The sequence below is a fragment of the Lathyrus oleraceus genome, chromosome 7, assembly GCF_024323335.1.
Source record: "Lathyrus oleraceus cultivar Zhongwan6 chromosome 7, CAAS_Psat_ZW6_1.0, whole genome shotgun sequence".
NCBI classification, from domain to species: Eukaryota; Viridiplantae; Streptophyta; class Magnoliopsida; order Fabales; family Fabaceae; genus Lathyrus; species Lathyrus oleraceus.
The window spans coordinates 129,187,451-129,206,724 of NC_066585.1; the positions used below are offsets into that span (position 1 = coordinate 129,187,451).

Here is a 19,274-nt window from a genome sequence, read left to right on the forward strand (position 1 = left end):
GCTAGAAAGAAATAGTTAATCAAGACTCAACCCATTGAGGATATAACTTAAGGAGAGTGATTCCATCCAGATAATCAACTAGGAAGGGAACTGAAGTAATAATCATCCACGAGGAACAACTCAGTGGGGAAGAGGAGAAAGGTTAAAGTATTTCTGCCTAAGGGGCTGGCACTCTATAATTGAGGTAGGACAGACACTGAACTCGTATGGGGATAAAGTACCGCCATACAGAGAATGAAAATCTCAAATCGACAAATCAATCAAATATGATGGTGTCAATTTGCAAATTATGAAATTATATGAATGCATATGTATATGTATATATATGATGATTATGCTGACAAAACGATCACAAAGGATACAAAGGTGTTGCAAAGAATCTGAATCATTGGTATAATCCTCGGTCAATCCACACAAAAAGGGAGACAACTGCTGGAGAACAGAGAAATCAACAACCCAAAGGCTCAAATCTAGCCGAGGGAGGAGATATGATGAGGAGAGGAATCAAGTCTGCAGGGAATTTTAGGTCAACACCATATCAAATGGGAGACAACTATGCAGAAGATAAACACAAAATAGCTGCTCAGAAAACAGGAGGAAACTCTGACTGGGAGCGAGTCAGATGACGACTGGTGGGGAAACCAACGCGATCTACTGGAGAAAACATCTTACTCTGCTGAAGATCAACCCTGCTGAAGAAACGCAAACTTCGTTGGGGAATACATAAACACTGCCGGGGAAATAACACGCCGCAAGGTACTGAATTAACCAACTTAGCTGGGGAATAGAATCGGAACTCTGTTAGGGAACAAACACTCCACGGGGGAACCATATCAACACAAACAACTAGGAATACCCGAAGGGTTAACTTCTTGGGGAACCTCTGATGTTTCGCACTTAAGGACTTGCTGCTCTTTGAAGTGTTGTTGATACTTCCTTTTAATTGCTTTGAAAATTCTTGTTTTTATATGTTTTAAGAAAATGATTTTGATTAAAAAAAATTTAATTTCCAAAATGATCATAATAAAATTTAAACTATTGGCTGAAGTAAATAAGAGTAGAAACAATTTGGACAAAAGCTCAACTTTATTTAATGGGATGGTAGTCTGTAAATGACAAGACTCCATAGATTTTTACAGAGTTGAAAATGGTAATTTACATGGAAAAGTGTTACATTGAATACAAATGATCCTTAATCCTTCTACCAACTCTTGATATCCACTGTGCTCTGGGCTGCTACTGGGATGATGAATCAACGTCAACCCTTGTGCTCAACGAAGTCTTTCCAAAATTGGACGATCAGCAGACTGCAGTTACTTGGCATAATCCCTAATTTTTGCATAAGTTGCCCTAAGGTGAGGTACTCAACTTATCGGGAAATTCTTTCTGTTTTTATGTCTCTAATTTTTGCCTTGACTGCCCTTTCGGGTTTTCAATCCACCGAGACGCTCATTTTTACCTAAGTCGCCCTTTCGAGTTTTCAACTTAGCGAGTTGTTCTTTTCTTTTTTAGGCGAAGTATTTCTTGACTGCATCTGTGTTAACAGGACGAGTGAACTCTTCACCATCCATAGTCGTAAGAATCAAAGCACCGCCTGAAAAGGCTTTCTTGACAACATATGGGCCTTCATAATTAGGAGTCCATTTTCCCCTAGAATCTGATTTGAACGACAAGATCTTCTTGAGCACAAGGTCACCTTCCCTGAATACCCAAGGTCTGACCTTCTTATCAAAAGCTTTATTCATTCTCTACTGATATAATTGACCATGACACATGGCAGTCAATCTCTTCTCTTCGATCAAATTCAACTGGTCAAACCTAGTTTGACACCATTCAGCCTCAGTCAACTTGGCTTCCATGAGCACACGCAATGAAGGAATCTCAACCTCTACGGGGAGCACTGCTTTCATACCATAAACAAGAGAGAAAGGGGTTACCCTTGTTGAAGAGAGGATGGATGTACGATACCCATGCAAAGCAAATGGGAGCATCTCATGCCAATCCTTATATGTGACAACCATCTTCTGAATAATCTTCTTAATGTTCTTATTTGCAGCTTCAACAACCCCATTCATCTTAGGTTTGTAGGGAGAAGAATTATGATGTGCAATCTTGAAGTCTTTGCAAAGAGCTTCCATCATATTATTATTCAAGTTCGATCCATTGTCAGTAATGATCTTACTTGGCACACCATAACGACATATGATCTGATTCTTGATAAACCTTACAACAACTTGTTTGGTTACATTTGCATACGATGCCGCTTCAACCCATTTTGTGAAGTAGTCAATTGCCACTAAAATGAAATGATGTCCATTCAAAACTTTGGGCTCAATCATCCTAATCATATCAATTCCCCACATGGAGAAGGGCCATGGGGAAGAAATAACATTCAAAAGTGTCGGAGGAACATGAATTTTATCAGCATAAATTTGACACTTGTGGTATTTCTTCACAAACTTGCAACAATCAGATTCCATTGTCAGCCAATAGTAACCTGCTCGCAACATCTTCTTCGCCATTGCATATCCATTGGAATGAGTACTAAAGGAACCTTCATGCACTTCGGTCATCAACAAGTCTGCTTCGTGTCTATCCATACATCTGAGGAAAACCATGTCGAAGTTTCTCTTGTACAGTATATCACCATTCAAGTAGAATTTACCGGCTTATCTTCTCAAAGTCTTCTTATCTTTCAAAGATGCCTCAGACGGGTAGATCTGACTTTGGAGGAAACATTTGATGTCGTAATACCACGGTTTCTCGTCTTTGACCTCTTCGACAGCAAACACATGAGCTGTCCTATCAAGACGCATCACAGACAAATTGTGAACTTCATTCCAATACTTCACCATAATCATTGACGCCAACGTTGCAAGAGCATCTGCCATCCGGTTCTCATCTCGAGGGATATGATGAAATACTCCCATATATGTAGGCAACTTTATATTCATACTCTATCAATGGACTCTCTCTACCAGTGGTGTATTGAAAAAAGGTATTTGATTAGAAATGGGGCGTTGGGCCTATCATGTTGAAGGCCCATAATTGATGTTCTTGTTAGCAATCCGAAAGAGAGGGTGAGTAAGAAAAAAAGAGGTGTATAGAAGCAAATCCTTTGGGCTTATTATTTAGAGGCCCAAGTCATGAGGGGCAAAGTAAAGAGGAATGTCTCATATGCGTCTCATTTCCTATTCAGTCTCCAACATACACTTTCTCCCTCTCTTGTGACTCCTTGGCCGGAGATCGCTCTGTCGTGCCGGAGGCGGCGGAGCAACCAAGATCCTCCCATATCCACCACCGACAAATTCCCATCATTCTCCTCTTCTTACTTCTCAACTTTAATTTCGTTGAAACTCGGTGAAAATCTCACGTCCCCCACAAACATTCCAAGAACCCTATGTCTCTAATTCAAAATTAAATAACCATGATTCACTAATCTGAACCCAAACCTTAGGGGTTTGGTTTGTCTACTCAAGCACTACAACCTGGTAACTAGATTGAAGCAAGACAATGAAGAATAAAAGGCGATGAGCTTACCTACAGAATTGAGGTATGCTCTGGGAAATGTTGGAGCAGTTGCGGAAGAAGATGCAGAGAAAAATACCATAACTATGATCAGGTAAGCAACTTTGAACCTTTAATGCTTGCAATGATTTATTTTTCTCCTTCTTTTGAATTTAGACTGTAGGAACTATGTGTTGTTGTTGATTATGAAGAGTGAGTAGAGAGGCTTGATTTATGTTGCAGCAAAACTTCAATGTGAAGTTTTGCTCAACAATGGAGGTTGAGCTTTGAGTGAATTTTGTGAGGTTGTGAAGAGAGTGAATTGAGAAAATTTGCAGATTAAATTGTGATTGATTGTGGTTGAAGGGAGGTTAGTTTAAATAGATTGAATTTGGAGGGAGATCACAACTGTTTTGGGGCAGCTAGGGCAAAGCAGTTAGGAGTTAGGTCAGGTGTTAAAATGGATGGAAAATTAGCTTAATTAGCGTGAAAAGTGGTTAAGAGATTAACAATGTTAGTTTGGTGGTTAAGAGGGTTAGTTTAAATCAGTTAGAAGTTAGAAAAATATGTTAGTTAAGTTAAACTGTTAGAATTAATTGAATTAGTTAGTTGTGTAGGTTGTTAGTGTTAATTGAACTAAGTTAGTGATTAGGAATTAATTAGTTTAATTAAGGAGTTGTCATGGTAATTAGTTTAATTAAGGAGTTGTCATGGTAATTAGTTTAATTAAGGAGTTGTCATGGTAATTAGTTTAATTAAGGAGTTGTCATGGTAATTAGTTTCAGTTAGACTAAATGAGAATGTTAATTTGGTTAGTAATTTGAAAGATAGTTTAGATGTAGTTAGAATATAAGTTAGTTTATGGTTAGTAGGAAGTTAGTTAAACGTGTTGATGCTTGAGAGTTCAATTTGACAGTTGGAAATAATTAACTTGCTAGTGAGTTGGTTAGAAATTAATGTATATTGTTTAGAAGTGTTAGTGAATGTTAGTATTGGGTTAGTAGTTAACTTATTAATTTGTTAGTTAAATTAGTTTGAATTGGTGTTAGAATATGGAATTAATTTGTTAGGTTAATTGAATTAGTGTGTTTAGTTAGAAAACTAATTAATGGTAGAAGTTAGAAAGTTAGATTAAGTAAATTAGAATGTTAGAGGTTAGGAAAATAGTTAGTCGAAATTGCTAGTTAAAATTTGACAGTTAAAGTTTGAAAATCAGTTAGGATTTGGAGTTAACTTGGTTGTATATAGAACTGTTAGTTGATGTATGCTTTTTTTGGATTAATTGGTTTGGGTTAATAGTTGGTACTGCAACTATGATGATTGTTAATAAGCTAAATCATGTTAGTTATATAGTTACCTGGTTTGTACTCATCCAATTATGTTGAGTTTAGAAAATGTTAGTTAAAGTGTTAAACTGTTAGTTGATGTTTGAACTTGTGATTTTGCTAGAACTGTTATCATGTTAGAAGGAAATGTTAACTAGATTGTGACAATGATAATTGGATAATGGAAATTTGTTGAATTGAATGTTAAACTTATATTGCATTGTATGCATACTGAATTTGGTTGTGTGAATTATGTTTATATTTGTGTGTTGGGTGTGATAACAAGTTTTATGTATATGTATGTGGGCTTAATTTTGATCACCGTGCATGATGTGAGCCAATTGTGTATGATGCTGACATATTGAGGGTTTATTTTGTAGGATTACTACAAACTTGGTGCAATGAGCATATAATATGGTTTTTAGCAAGGCATAAAACATCATGGTGGGATCTAAGTTATGAAGAGTTTCTTTGGAGTCACATAAGAATGGAAGATCTTGAGGATGGAGAAAAAAGTAGGATTAAGAGTCAGTTTGACTTGGTCAACTGTTGACTAGAAAGTCATAAGTTGACCAAAAGTCAACTCTAGGTCAAATATGATTTTTTTTGTATAACTTGATTTTGGCTTTTTTATAATGTATTTGGATGTTTATAATGAAGATTGGCTTTTGAATATGACTTATGACTTCTTTTCCAAGATATGAACTTTTTCCTTCCACTTTTCAAAATTTGAAATATGCAATCCTTGAATTGAATTTGAATTGCAATGAATGTGAATGTCTTGAATCCAACCGAGCAAATGGCTAATCAAGTGGCCATGTAAGCCCTCACAAGAACATGGTCAATAAAAAGTCAACCTTCCACCATTGACTTTGTTGACCAAAATCAAATTAGAAAAATGACTTCTAATTCATAACCAAGTTGCCTCGACCAAAATTAAGGTTTCCAAAGACTTAATCCAAGGTAGATGGGTATCCCAAGTCAAGTATAACACAATGATACCATAGGCTTGATTCAGAAGTGCACCATAGGAACCATAACCTATAAATCAACCTCATTGTAACAATCAATTGCTTTGCATCATAAATAACAAAACCTTTTGAATCAATGATGTTACTTGAAAAATCTAAGTGCAAATATATTTCTTATGATAGATGATTGGAGTAAGACTATGCAGATGAAATGAGGAACGATGTGCCATATGGAATGAGAAAAATGTAGGATAATTTTAAGGGTATGATAATCGTGACCGAACCTTTACTGATCATGTGCTTTATAAGGATTTCGACTGGAAGATTCATGTGAATTAAATTCTAAAGGCACAAAGGACGAATGAAAACGTTGACAAGTTGTCAATGAGCTACTTGAAAAGGGATCCTCGCATTCTCCATTTGATTGTCACTCATGTATTACGTCCGAATAAAGGTGGTCATTCATGGATAGACCACGGTGAGGTACATCTTATTTATATCCTCCAAAATAAACTTAAGATAAATTGGCCACACTATATTGTCATAATAATTTTTGATATTAAGGATTGTAACAAAGAGTCCTCTCTGTGTTATGTTTCCATGATTGCAACAGTTCCAAAACATTTTGGTATTGGTGTTTCTAATATACAATGTATCTCACCCGACCCGACTCAAAAATTCAACAAAAGCACAATGATAAATATGAGTTATTATTGGGATAATGTCATCAAGGTTTATTTCTATCGAGTGAAGGATTTCGATAATATCATTTACAATTATGATTATTTGAATGAATTTGCTCTAGTTAATGTTGAAGAGAAATCAGTCGAAGACCATGATCACCATGTTGATATGGAGATGGCAGATACTAACCATAAGGAAGATGAGGCATGGCTACATGATACAACATATTAACAACACGAAAACCCACAAGGGTGGGGTCAATAGCAACAAAATTCTTGGACTCATCATGACACGACATATGAGAACAACTCTGGTATTGACTTAAGTGGTGACAAATATATAATTATCACCATACTAGAGAACATGTGTATGGAGCAACAGGAGCGCCAACATGAGGAGTCAATATGTGTGACACATTTGAAGTGGCTCAAGAGGAACACTTCAGACTGGTTTAAGGACACATGAATACCCATGACATCAACTTTAACAACTTTATAACGTATGCCACCGATCAGTTTGCTCATATTTGCCAAGACATGGCGTTCAACCATGGTTCCACTTCAACCGACATCAATAATATGATTGCTTTTGAAAACGAAAATCATAATCATTTTATATGCAATTTTATCGGGAGTTGTGTGACTTTTTGGATAACCATTATGGTATCGAGGGTGAGGGTTAATACCACAATAGGAGACCACGTCCTAGGGGTAGAAATGAGATAAATAAGGGTCGTAGGAACACCTTCTTACGGTTTAATACACATATCCGATGTGTGTGCGCGCACATGCATGTGTGTGTGTGTGTGAGAAAGAGAGAGTGAGAAAAGAGTTGAAATTCATACTTAGAAATTTTTACACGATGTTGGAAGTTTTAACAGGATATGTCGACCTCTATATCACATGTGTCGGCATATTGAAGCATTTTTACTTCTATATGTCGACCTGAAAACCTTATGTGTTGACTTGAACTTAACAGAGGCTTTGGTTTTGCCTAAAAAAACTCAGTATACGTCGACCTGAATAAATGGATGTGTTGTCCTGAAATTTCCAGAAACTTTGGTTTTGCAACATCAACAACACGTGTCGACCTGTACACTAGTTTTTCACATAAAATCTTAATTTTAACTCGTAGAAACATCTCTAAACTAATTTTAAGTATCCTAAAGTTAAAATTCACATCTAGACACAGAGTATAAGGTCCAATATACACAAATACTAAGTGTCATATTTTTTACATCATTCAAAACATTTCTAAAAGGAAAGTGCACTCACATACTCTCCGTTTTTTTATGGTGGCAAAATGTACGAAGTATTTGATGTCTTGATAAAAACTCCCTTTGAATATGTGTGTAACACCCTTCTAAAATACCCCAATAATTAATTAAAACAACAAAATATAAATCAGAGTAGATATGCAATTTAAGGGTGTCACACTTGACACTTCACACCATTTTCCAAATAACGGGTCATACTCATTTATTTATCAAAATAAAACATTGCACAATACGCAGCGGATAGAGGTCAAATCAATCATGCAAACCATGTAATCACATTACAGGTAAAACTGTTCAACAACCACAATAAAACAAGGTAAAACATCCCGTCCCGATGTTACATCTACCAGAGCATGACCCACTAAGGAACTACACTAGACTTCAAGCACTAGCTTCTACTCAATCACTGCTCGTTACCTGAAAACATAGTTGTAAGGGTGAGTTCCTCAATCGATATAATAAGCATTATAAAATATCATGTAATGTTAAGTAAATCAACACATTTCATCACCCTAATCATAACACACATTCGGCAACGGCAACATCAACTCATAATCACAATTATATTCAACACAAACACAAAACACACGTATAATATTGGAACACATCCATTCATATTATACACAATACATACATTATGCAATGAGACTCCATGCATGCGGTACCGACTATTCGTGAACATATAGTTCAACCTCACCGATCAAATCCAGATACGGCTACCAAGCTCACTAGTCCCACTCATTTGAGACCTAGTGACTCACATCACTAATTCCTCACCATGGGAATTAGCTACCACCCCAAGGGCTATGCTATGCACGCTAAATCACCTAGCATGCAAACATCAACAATAATCCACAATAATTCATCACTAATTCCTCACCATGGGAATTAGCTACCACCATAAAGGCCATATCATGCACGCTACATCACCTAGCAATGCAAACATCAACAACAACTCACAATGGACATATGCTCACACTCTAAGCCATAAACAGTCCATCCACAATTGCATACATAATAAATATATTCACAGCAATTGCATACCATCATACATCATCAACATATTTATCACATAATCATATCATGTCATGCCAAATAACAAATCACAGTATTAGCACACTCAACTAATACCCCTACTGCTCAAAACAACGGGAAATGATCCCTACTATATCATACACCGATATAGGCCAAACATCAAATACGTACACAATATTTGAAAATCAATTTTCCACTTTTCCAACAGTGTTAACCGGTTAACGCCCTGGGTTAACCGGTTAACGCAACACAGAACACGCTTCCTGGCACATTTTAACAGTGTTAACCGGTTAACACCCTGGGTTAACCGGTTAACGCAAGACAGACAGCAATATTTCACAATTCATAACAGTGTTAACTGGTTAACACCCTGGGTTAACCGGTTAACGCAAGACAGAAAGCTGTTCCTGCGCTAACACGAAGCAGAATGCAGAATTCTCCGCATTTTCCGCCGTTGGAGGACTTCCGGACCTCCGATTCCAATTCCGTAAAAAGCTACACGTTCGGAAAATCACAACTCATCCAATTATAGATTCAATTACAACTTTAACATAACTTATTCATCACAATTTTTCAGCACTCATCATCCCAATTAGGGTCAATTCAACGGCTTATTACTACCCATTACATGTTAACCCATAATACCCATTAAACGACGATAAACCCCCCTTACCTAAGTTAATCCGGCAATTGATTCTTCGACCTTCAACAATCGTGAATCCTCCTCTTGAGCCCTAGCCTCTTCTTCTCCCTTTCTCAGTTTCTTCTCTTTTCAGCCGCTTCTCTGTTTTCACGTGAAAACCCTTTTTACCAAATGGAACTCTTTATATATTTTCCAACTTATTATTCCAATAATAATAATAATAATTCCAAATAGTATTCCAATTATTTAATTAAATTAATAAATATTCTATTAACTTAAATTAAATAATTATCATATTTTTTTATCGGGGTGTTACAACTCTCCCCCACTAAAAGAGTTTTCGTCCTCGAAAACATACCTCAAGCGAATAACTCTGGATAAGACTCTTTCATCTGACTCTCAAGTTCCCAAGTCACATTGCCACCTGCTGGTCCTCCCCAAGCTACCTTTACCAAAGCAATCTCTTTACCCCGCAATTGCTTCAACTCTCGATCCTCTATCTTTATAGGTGATGTTTCAACAGTCAGGTTATCTCTCACCTGTACATCATCTACTTGGACTACATGCGACGGATCAGGAATGTACCTCCTCAACTGAGACACATGAAAAACCTCATGCAAATTCGCAAGTGACGGCGGTAAAGCGATACGATAGGCTACCTCCCCTATCCTCTCCAAAATCTGATAAGGACCAATAAATCGAGGTGTCAACTTCTTCGACTTCAAAGCTCGACCAACCCCAGTTATCGGAGTAACACGAAGAAACACATGATCTCCCTCTTGAAACTCAAGTGACTTCCTCCTCTTGTCGTGATAACTCTTCTGACGACTCTGAGCAATCCTCATCTTCTCCTGAATCATCTTAATCTTTTCCGTAGTTTGTTGAACAATCTCCGGTCCAACCACAGCACTCTCACCGGACTCATACCAACATAAAGGTGTCCGACATCTCCTACCATACAAAGCTTCAAACGGTGCCATACCAATGCTCGAATGAAAACTATTGTTGTAGGTAAACTCAATCAAAGGTAAATAGCAATCCCAAGCACCTCCCTTTTCCAAAACACAAGCCCTCAAAAGATCCTCCAGTGACTGAATCGTCCTCTCAGTCTGACCATCAGTCTGCGGATGATATGCAGAACTCAATCTCAGCTTAGTTCCCAAAGCCCTCTGCAAACCTTCCCAGAACTTCGATGTAAATCTAGGATCTCTGTCCGAAACAATACTCGACGGAATACCATGCAAACTTACAATTTTCTCAATATACAACTCAGCTAATCTCTCTAACGGATAATCCATTCTGATCGGAATGAAATGAGCCGATTTTGTCAATCTGTCAACAATCACCCAAATAGCTTCAAAATTCTTAATTGTCCTCGGTAAACCAGAAACAAAATCCATACTGATACTATCCCACTTCCACTCTGGAATAGCCAACGGTTGCATTAGCCCAGACGGCTTCTGATGCTCAATCTTTGACTTCTGACAAGTCAAACAAGAATAAACAAAACTCGCAATTTCTCTTTTCATTCCCGGCCACCAAAATAACTTTTTCAAATCATGATACATCTTCGTAGCCCCAGGATGAATACTCAGGCCGCTACGATGTCCTTCCTCAAGAATACTCTTCTTAAGTTCGGTAACATCCGGAATACACACCCGATTACCAAATTTCAAAACACCATTCTCATCAACTCTGAATTCACCACCTTGACCTTGATTCACTAGAGTCAACTTATCAACCAAAAGCACATCGGATTTCTGACCCTCTCTAATCTCATCCAGAATACCACTCGTTAACTTCAACATTCCCAATTTAACACTATTGTGAGTACTCTCACACACCAAACTCAAGTCTCTAAACTGCTCAATTAAATCCAATTCCTTAACCATTAACATAGACATATGTAATGATTTCCGACTCAATGCATCAGCCACTACGTTTGCTTTACCCGGATGGTAATTCAACCCAAAGTCATAATCCTTCAGAAACTCTAACCATCTCCTCTGTCTCATATTCAACTCTTTCTGATCAAACAAATACTTTAAACTTTTATGGTCACTGAAAACCTCAAATCTTGACCCGTACAAGTAATGCCTCCATAACTTCAGAACAAATACCACAGCTGCCAACTCTAAATCGTGTGTCGGATAGTTCCTCTCATGAACCTTCAGTTGTCTCGAAGCATAAGCTACAACCTGCTTATTCTGCATCAAAACACCACCCAAACCCAACAATGAAGCATCACAGTAAACCTCAAATGGTTCCGATGGACTTGGTAATATCAGAATAGGAGCAGTAGTTAACCTTCTCTTTAACTCTTGGAAACCTTCTTCACATTTTGAGTCCCAAACAAACGCTTGCCCCTTTCTAGTCAACATCGTTAACGGTAACGCCAACTTAGAAAATCCCTCAATGAATTTCCTATAATAACCTGCAAGTCCAAGAAAACTCCTTATCTCAGAAACTGACTTCGGAGCTTCCCACTTAGATACCGCTTCTATCTTAGAAGGATCAACAGCAACACCACCTCTTGAAATCACATGACCAAGAAAACTAACCTCTTATAACCAAAATTCACACTTAGACAGTTTAGCAAATAACTTCTTTTCTCGTAGAACTCCTAAAACCACTCTCAAATGTTCAGCATGCTCTTCTTCAGATTTCGAATACACCAAAATATCGTCAATAAACACCACAACAAACTTGTCTAGGTACGGATGGAAAATCCTATTCATATACTCCATAAATACCCCAGGCGCATTAGTCACACCAAAAGGCATTACAAAATACTCGTAATGTCCATACCTTGTTCTGAAAGCAGTCTTCTGAATATCCTCAGTTTTCACACGTATCTGATGATATCCTGATCTCAAATCTATTTTGCTGAACACACTCGCACCAACCAACTGATCCATCAAATCATCAATCCTCTGCAAAGGATACCGATTCTTGATTGTCACTTTATTCAGTTGCCTATAGTCCACACACAACCTCATAGTACCTTCTTTCTTCTTAACCAATAACACTGGTGCACCCCACGGCGACACACTCGGACGAATAAATTTCTTATCCAACAGATCTTCCAACTGACTCTTCAATTCAGCTAACTCAACAGCAGACATACGGTACGGAGCCATCGATATCGGCCTAGTACCAAGTACCAAATCAATCGAGAACTCAACTTCACGCTCTGGCGGTAATTCATTCACTTCTTCAGGAAACACATCAGGAAAATCACACACCACGGCTAGATCGTAAATCACTAGTTTATCTTTAGCCTCCAAAGTCGCTAACAGCATAAACAACTTTGCCCCATCTGCTACTGCCTCATTCACCTGCCTTGCTGATAGAAACAAACTCTTTCCTTCCTCAATCTCAGGAAAGGTCACAGTCTTATCAAAACAGTTGATATAAACTCGGTTAAACACCAACCAGTTCATACCCAAGATAACATCAATCTGCACTAGTGGAAGACACACGAGGTCCATTCCAAAGTCTCTACCAAAAATACTCAAAGGGCAATTTAAACAAACTGAAGTAGTAGTCACTGAACCCTTCGCAGGAGTATCAATCATCATACTACCATGCATCTCAGACATCTCTAATTTAAGTTTCACAGCACAATCCAAAGATATAAAGGAATGAGTCGCACCTGTGTCAATAATAGCTACAAGAGGAAAGCCATTAATATAACACGTACCTCAGATCAAACGATCATCTGCAGAAGTCTCAGAACCCGATAAAGCAAAGACCTTGCCTCCCGACTGGTTCTCTTTCTTCGGCTTAGGACACTGCGGACTGATATGACCCACCTCTCCACAGTTGAAACAAGTCATAGTCTTCAACCGGCACTCTGCAGCCAAGTGACCACCTTTGCCACACTTGAAACACTTCTTCTCATTACTGGTACACTCATGGAAACGATGTCTCGCCTGACCACATCTGTAACACTTAGCAGGGGCACTGGAGTCTCCCCCACTAGGTCTCTTCATCCCACTCTGTCTCTGGAAACCTTTGCCAGCTGCATACGGTTTCCCACGATCATTCTGATTCTTGCCTTTCCTATCAACCCTCTGCTGATAGCTCTCCGTTCTGGCCTTGGTATCCTGTTCAAAAATCCTGCAACAGTCAACCAAGTCAGAAAACACTCTGATCCGCTGATACCCAATAGCCTGCTTGATCTCGGGACGCAACCCGTTCTCAAACTTCACACATTTTGAAAATTCCCCAGTAGCCTCATCATAGGGAGTGTAATACTTCGACAGCTCTATGAACTTAGCAGCATACTCAGTAACAGACCGATTGCCCTGCTTCAATTCCAAGAACTCTATCTCTTTCTTTCCTCTGACATCCTCTGAAAAGTACTTCCTCAGGAATCTCTCTCTGAACACCGCCCAAGTGATCTCAGCATTCCCAGCAGCTTCCAACTCAGTACGGGTAGCAACCCACCAATCATCTGCTTCCTCAGACAGCATATGCGTACCAAACCTGACCTTCTAGTTATCGGCACACTCAGTCACTCGGAAGATCCTCTCGATCTCCTTCAACCACTTCTGAGCACCATCTGGATCGTATGCTCCCTTGAACATTGGAGGATTGTTCTTCTGGAACTCACTCAGTTGACGAGCAACTCCCAATCCCACAACATTCGGATTCCCTCCAAGTACTCCAGCTAGCATACCCAGAGCCTCAGCAATCGCAGCATCGTCTCTACCTCTTCGAGCCATCTCTATTCTGAAAACCCAACAAGCTAAAACAATAAGTACTGATAGGGTTACACAACACCTATCACGTACAGGGAAACAGAATAATTACGACTCGACTCGACCGACTATGCTCTGATACCACTAATGTAACACCCTTCTAAAATACCCCAATAATTAATTAAAACAACAAAATATAAATCAGAGTAGATATGCAATTTAAGGGTGTCACACTTGACACTTCACACCATTTTCCAAATAACGGGTCATACTCATTTATTTATCAAAATAAAACATTGCACAATACGCAGCGGATAGAGGTCAAATCAATCATGCAAACCATGTAATCACATTACAGGTAAAACTGTTCAACAACCACAATAAAACAAGGTAAAACATCCCGTCCCGATGTTACATCTACCAGAGCATGACCCACTAAGGAACTACACTAGACTCCAAGCACTAACTTCTACTCAATCACTGCTCGTTACCTGAAAACATAGTTGTAAGGGTGAGTTCCTCAATCGATATAATAAGCATTATAAAATATCATGTAATGTTAAGTAAATCAACACATTTCATCACCCTAATCATAACACACATTCGGCAACGGCAACATCAACTCATAATCACAATTATATTCAACACAAACACAAAACACACGTATAATATTGGAACACATCCATTCATATTATACACAATACATACATTATGCAATGAGACTCCATGCATGCGGTACCGGCTATTCGTGAACATATAGTTCAACCTCACCGATCAAATCCAGATACGGCTACCAAGCTCACTAGTCCCACTCATTTGAGACCTAGTGACTCACATCACTAATTCCTCACCATGGGAATTAGCTACCACCCCAAGGGCTATGCTATGCACGCTAAACCACCTAGCATGCAAACATCAACAATAATCCACAATAATTCATCACTAATTCCTCACCATGGGAATTAGCTACCACCATAAAGGCCATATCATGCACGCTACATCACCTAGCAATGCAAACATCAACAACAACTCACAATGGACATATGCTCACACTCTAAGCCATAAACAGTCCATCCACAATTGCATACATAATAAATATATTCACAGCAATTGCATACCATCATACATCATCAGCATATTTATCACATAATAATATCATGTCATGCCAAATAACAAATCACAGTATTAGCACACTCAACTAATACCCCTACTGCTCAAAACAACGGGAAATGATCCCTACTATATCATACACCGATATAGGCCAAACATCAAATACGTACACAATATTTGAAAATCAATTTTCCACTTTTCCAACAGTGTTAACCGGTTAACGCCCTGGGTTAACCGGTTAACGCAACACAGAACACGCTTCCTGGCACATTTTAACAGTGTTAACCGGTTAACACCCTGGGTTAACCGGCTAACGCAAGACAGACAGCAATATTTCACAATTCATAACAGTGTTAACCGGTTAACACCCTGGGTTAACCGGTTAACGCAAGACAGAAAGCTGTTCCTGCGCTAACACGAAGCAGAATGCAGAATTCTCCGCATTTTCCGCCGTTGGAGGACTTCCGGACCTCCGATTCCAATTCCGTAAAAAGCTACACGTTCGGAAAATCACAACTCATCCAATTATAGATTCAATTACAACTTTAACATAACTTATTCATCACAATTTTTCAGCACTCATCATCCCAATTAGGGTCAATTCAACGACTTATTACTACCCATTACATGTTAACCCATAATACCCATTAAACGACGATAAACCCCCCTTACCTGAGTTAATCCGACAATTGATTCTTCGACCTTCAACAATCGTGAATCCTCCTCTTGAGCCCTAGCCTCTTCTTCTCCCTTTCTCAGTTTCTTCTCTTTTCAGCCGCTTCTCTGTTTTCACGTGAAAACCCTTTTTACCAAATGGAAGTCTTTATATATTTTCCAACTTATTATTCCAATAATAATAATAATTCCAAATAGTATTCCAATTATTTAATTAAATTAATAAATATTCTATTAACTTAAATTAAATAATTATCATATTTTTTTATCGGGGTGTTACAATGTGCACCTTAGAGATTTCATTTCTGCATGGACTTTTCTCCCTTTGGCAACATCAAAAAGAGACAAGTCCACAAACGTGAGAAGCATCATGTAAAACTTACAAAAACACATATAACACTCAAAGGCGTTACAAAGAAAAATTGTACAACAATAACATGCACTCACATTTTATTAGAATGAAGTTAAAGTTAAAATTGCCTAAACTTAAATAAACATGTAATTCATATAAAATTATAAGGAGTTCATTACAAACACATCATAACAGAAAAATATAAGGACGAAACACAATAACATGAAAGACGAGAGATAAAGTGCATGTAATATAGGTTCCAAATACATGGTCCACAATTAATTTAACTAATTTCTACGATCCTTATTTATCTCATTTCTACCTCTAGGATGTGGTCTCCTATTGTGGTATCAACCCTCACCCTCGATACCATAATGGTCATCCAAAAAGCCACACAACTACCGATAAAATTGCATATAATGGTTATGATTTTCGTTTTCAAAAGAAATCATATTATTGATGCCGGTTGAAGTGGAACCATGGTTGAACGTCATGTCTTGGCAAATATGAGTCAAAACTTTTAAGAAAGAGGTTTTGTAAAAGAAGTAGCGCATCCAAATGATCAAATTGAAAATCATGGGACACTTGATCTTGCTTAAGATGAAGGGAATAAAAGAAGATAAAATCAACGTCAAATTTGAGATTTAGAGATTTGAAATTCTATTTCTCTATTGTATTCAATATTTTGTAAAGATTATTGAATATCTTAATTCCTTTTGGAATTAGTGCCATTATAGTGAGGACAATTGGGGGACTGCTTAAACAAATCTCTCTCTCTCTCTCTCTCTCTCTCTCTCTCTCTCTCTCTCTCTCTCTCTCTCTCTCTCTCTCTCTCTCTCTCTCTCTCTCTCTCTCTCTCTCTCTCTCTCTCTCTCTCTCTCTCTCTCTCTCTCTCTCTCTCTCTCTCTCTCTCTCTCTTCATAATTTGTTCATGTACTAAAGTGAGGAAAGTTTATGCATTAAAGAATTTTTTTCCCCATATTTTCTTTATAATTTGTGAACCAATTTAGTGTGCAAATTTCACATATTGGAATTCCTTTTGTGTTGAAATATTTCAAACTCTTATTGTTAAGATAATTGCAATCTATAAACTTGCAATTGGATTTTCACATCGATAACACAGGAAAAAATCAACTTGGTATTTATTGCACACCAAATGTTTGACAAATTGTCATAGTCAATTTTTTGTTTCTTAATTTCATTCGAAATTGATTATCGAAGTGTAAAATTGTTCAAATGTAATTTTGAAAAACTTATTGATTTATTTTCTCATCATTGTGGTACATTAATTTCATTTTCTTACGATTTAATATGCATATCCAGTTCTTCCTATAATGGTTTGGGGATAGACGAGTGTCGATCCGAAACCGCTTTTGCTTGCCATGAAAAATATTTTAAAAAATATTTTTAATAAAAGAAAAATTATTATTGATCATTCACCCCTTTCTAGATCGTTATCCTTGTCTAACAAAAGTCACCAAAATAAGTCTAACAATATCATTCCCACCATCGCCATCGCCATTACAACTTAGTGATAGTTTTCTTTTTCTTTTTGTTATTGTTTCTCATTCTTATTTTTTCCTATGAAAGTGATGGTCAAGATCATGAATCAATATTGATATTGAACTTAAATCATTTTTCAACATTGCTTATGTTGTTGTTAGTGTTGCTCTTGCTCCTAGTTCTACTTTTGCTTATGCATTTTGCTATAATTATGTTTTTTTATTGCAATAATGCTATAATATCGATATATGAATTTCAAATTGACAAGACAGTCTATAATTATACAATCAAAATAGCATATAAATTTCTATAAAATACATTATTTTATTATATTGCAAATGGTAAGTGTAATTTTCAAAAGTGTATTCAAAGTATGATATTGCAATATACCTATAAATATGAATCAGTTCATAAATCACATAAGCCAAAATCAGTAATGTTAAAGAATTCTCGGTACTAAAACTTAAAGTCATATTAAACTAACATATATGATATGAACAAATAAATAATAGAAGCATTCACAAACTTTTACAAAAATATTATATTAAGTGCATCGCTTTATAACAGTCGAACTTCACATAATATAATATATAAAAAATCTATGATTTTTTTTTGCATAACATATTCAACTTGGGAAAGGTTGAAAATTTTATAAATATTGAAAACAAACAATCTACAACACTAACACATATACACTTAAATCCATGATTTTAAAATAAGCAAAAAGATGTGAATGATATGAAACAAACTTCACGACGACTGAAACGACGCGATAAATCCAGACCCGAAAAGGAGAAGGGTCGGTGGTGGGCATTTGGGAAAGTCGGGCCGATCGAGTGTCTTCATTCCAGCAACAAGAAAGAAGAAGAACGAAACGAAGTGAGAGGCTGAAGGGCAGGGAAAAGAGTCGAGTCGATAGGCTCGACGACCGGGAGAAGCAAAACGAAATTAGGATTTGGCTGAAAGAGCAACACTATGGATACCATGACCGATCACCATCAATAAAGAAGAATCTTTCTAAATCACTTTGGGTCAGCGGGGCCTTCAAGCATCTGAGTTTTTGAAAAGAATTTGCATACCTCTTTAACCACAAGGATCAATGTTATTGGAGGGATATTAATGATTATAGTTTGTTGTTACTGATGAAACCTTGAAAATAGTTAATGTTTCTCTACCTTAACACATAAGCAAAAGTTAACACATTAAATAAATTAGTATTAAACATAGAAGTGGATACTTTGCAAAACCAATACTTAACGAGAAATGCTATTGTCAAAACAGTTTAAAGGAAACCAAAGTTAAACATACCTTGAGTAACTTTCAGTATGATTGAAGCAAAATCTATTGCAAAAATGGAAGAAGAAGACATAAATAAAAATTAGAAAATTGTGATAGTAAAAAGGTTATGCTACTGGATTGTTTAACCTCTCATTTTGTCAACATTTAAAGAAGACAAAATCTTTTTAAAATGGAAGTCATAAAAATGA

General features: G+C 37.2%; 1 long non-coding RNA gene across 1 annotated transcript; it reads left to right on the forward strand.

The window, feature by feature from the left end:
- The first annotated feature begins 3,040 nt into the window (after window positions 1–3,040).
- Window positions 3,041–5,507, forward strand: LOC127100564 (uncharacterized). The gene is made up of 2 exons (XR_007794453.1): window positions 3,041–3,622; window positions 5,213–5,507. It is a non-coding gene; the product is annotated as an uncharacterized LOC127100564 (long non-coding RNA).
- The last annotated feature ends 13,767 nt before the right edge of the window (window positions 5,508–19,274 follow it).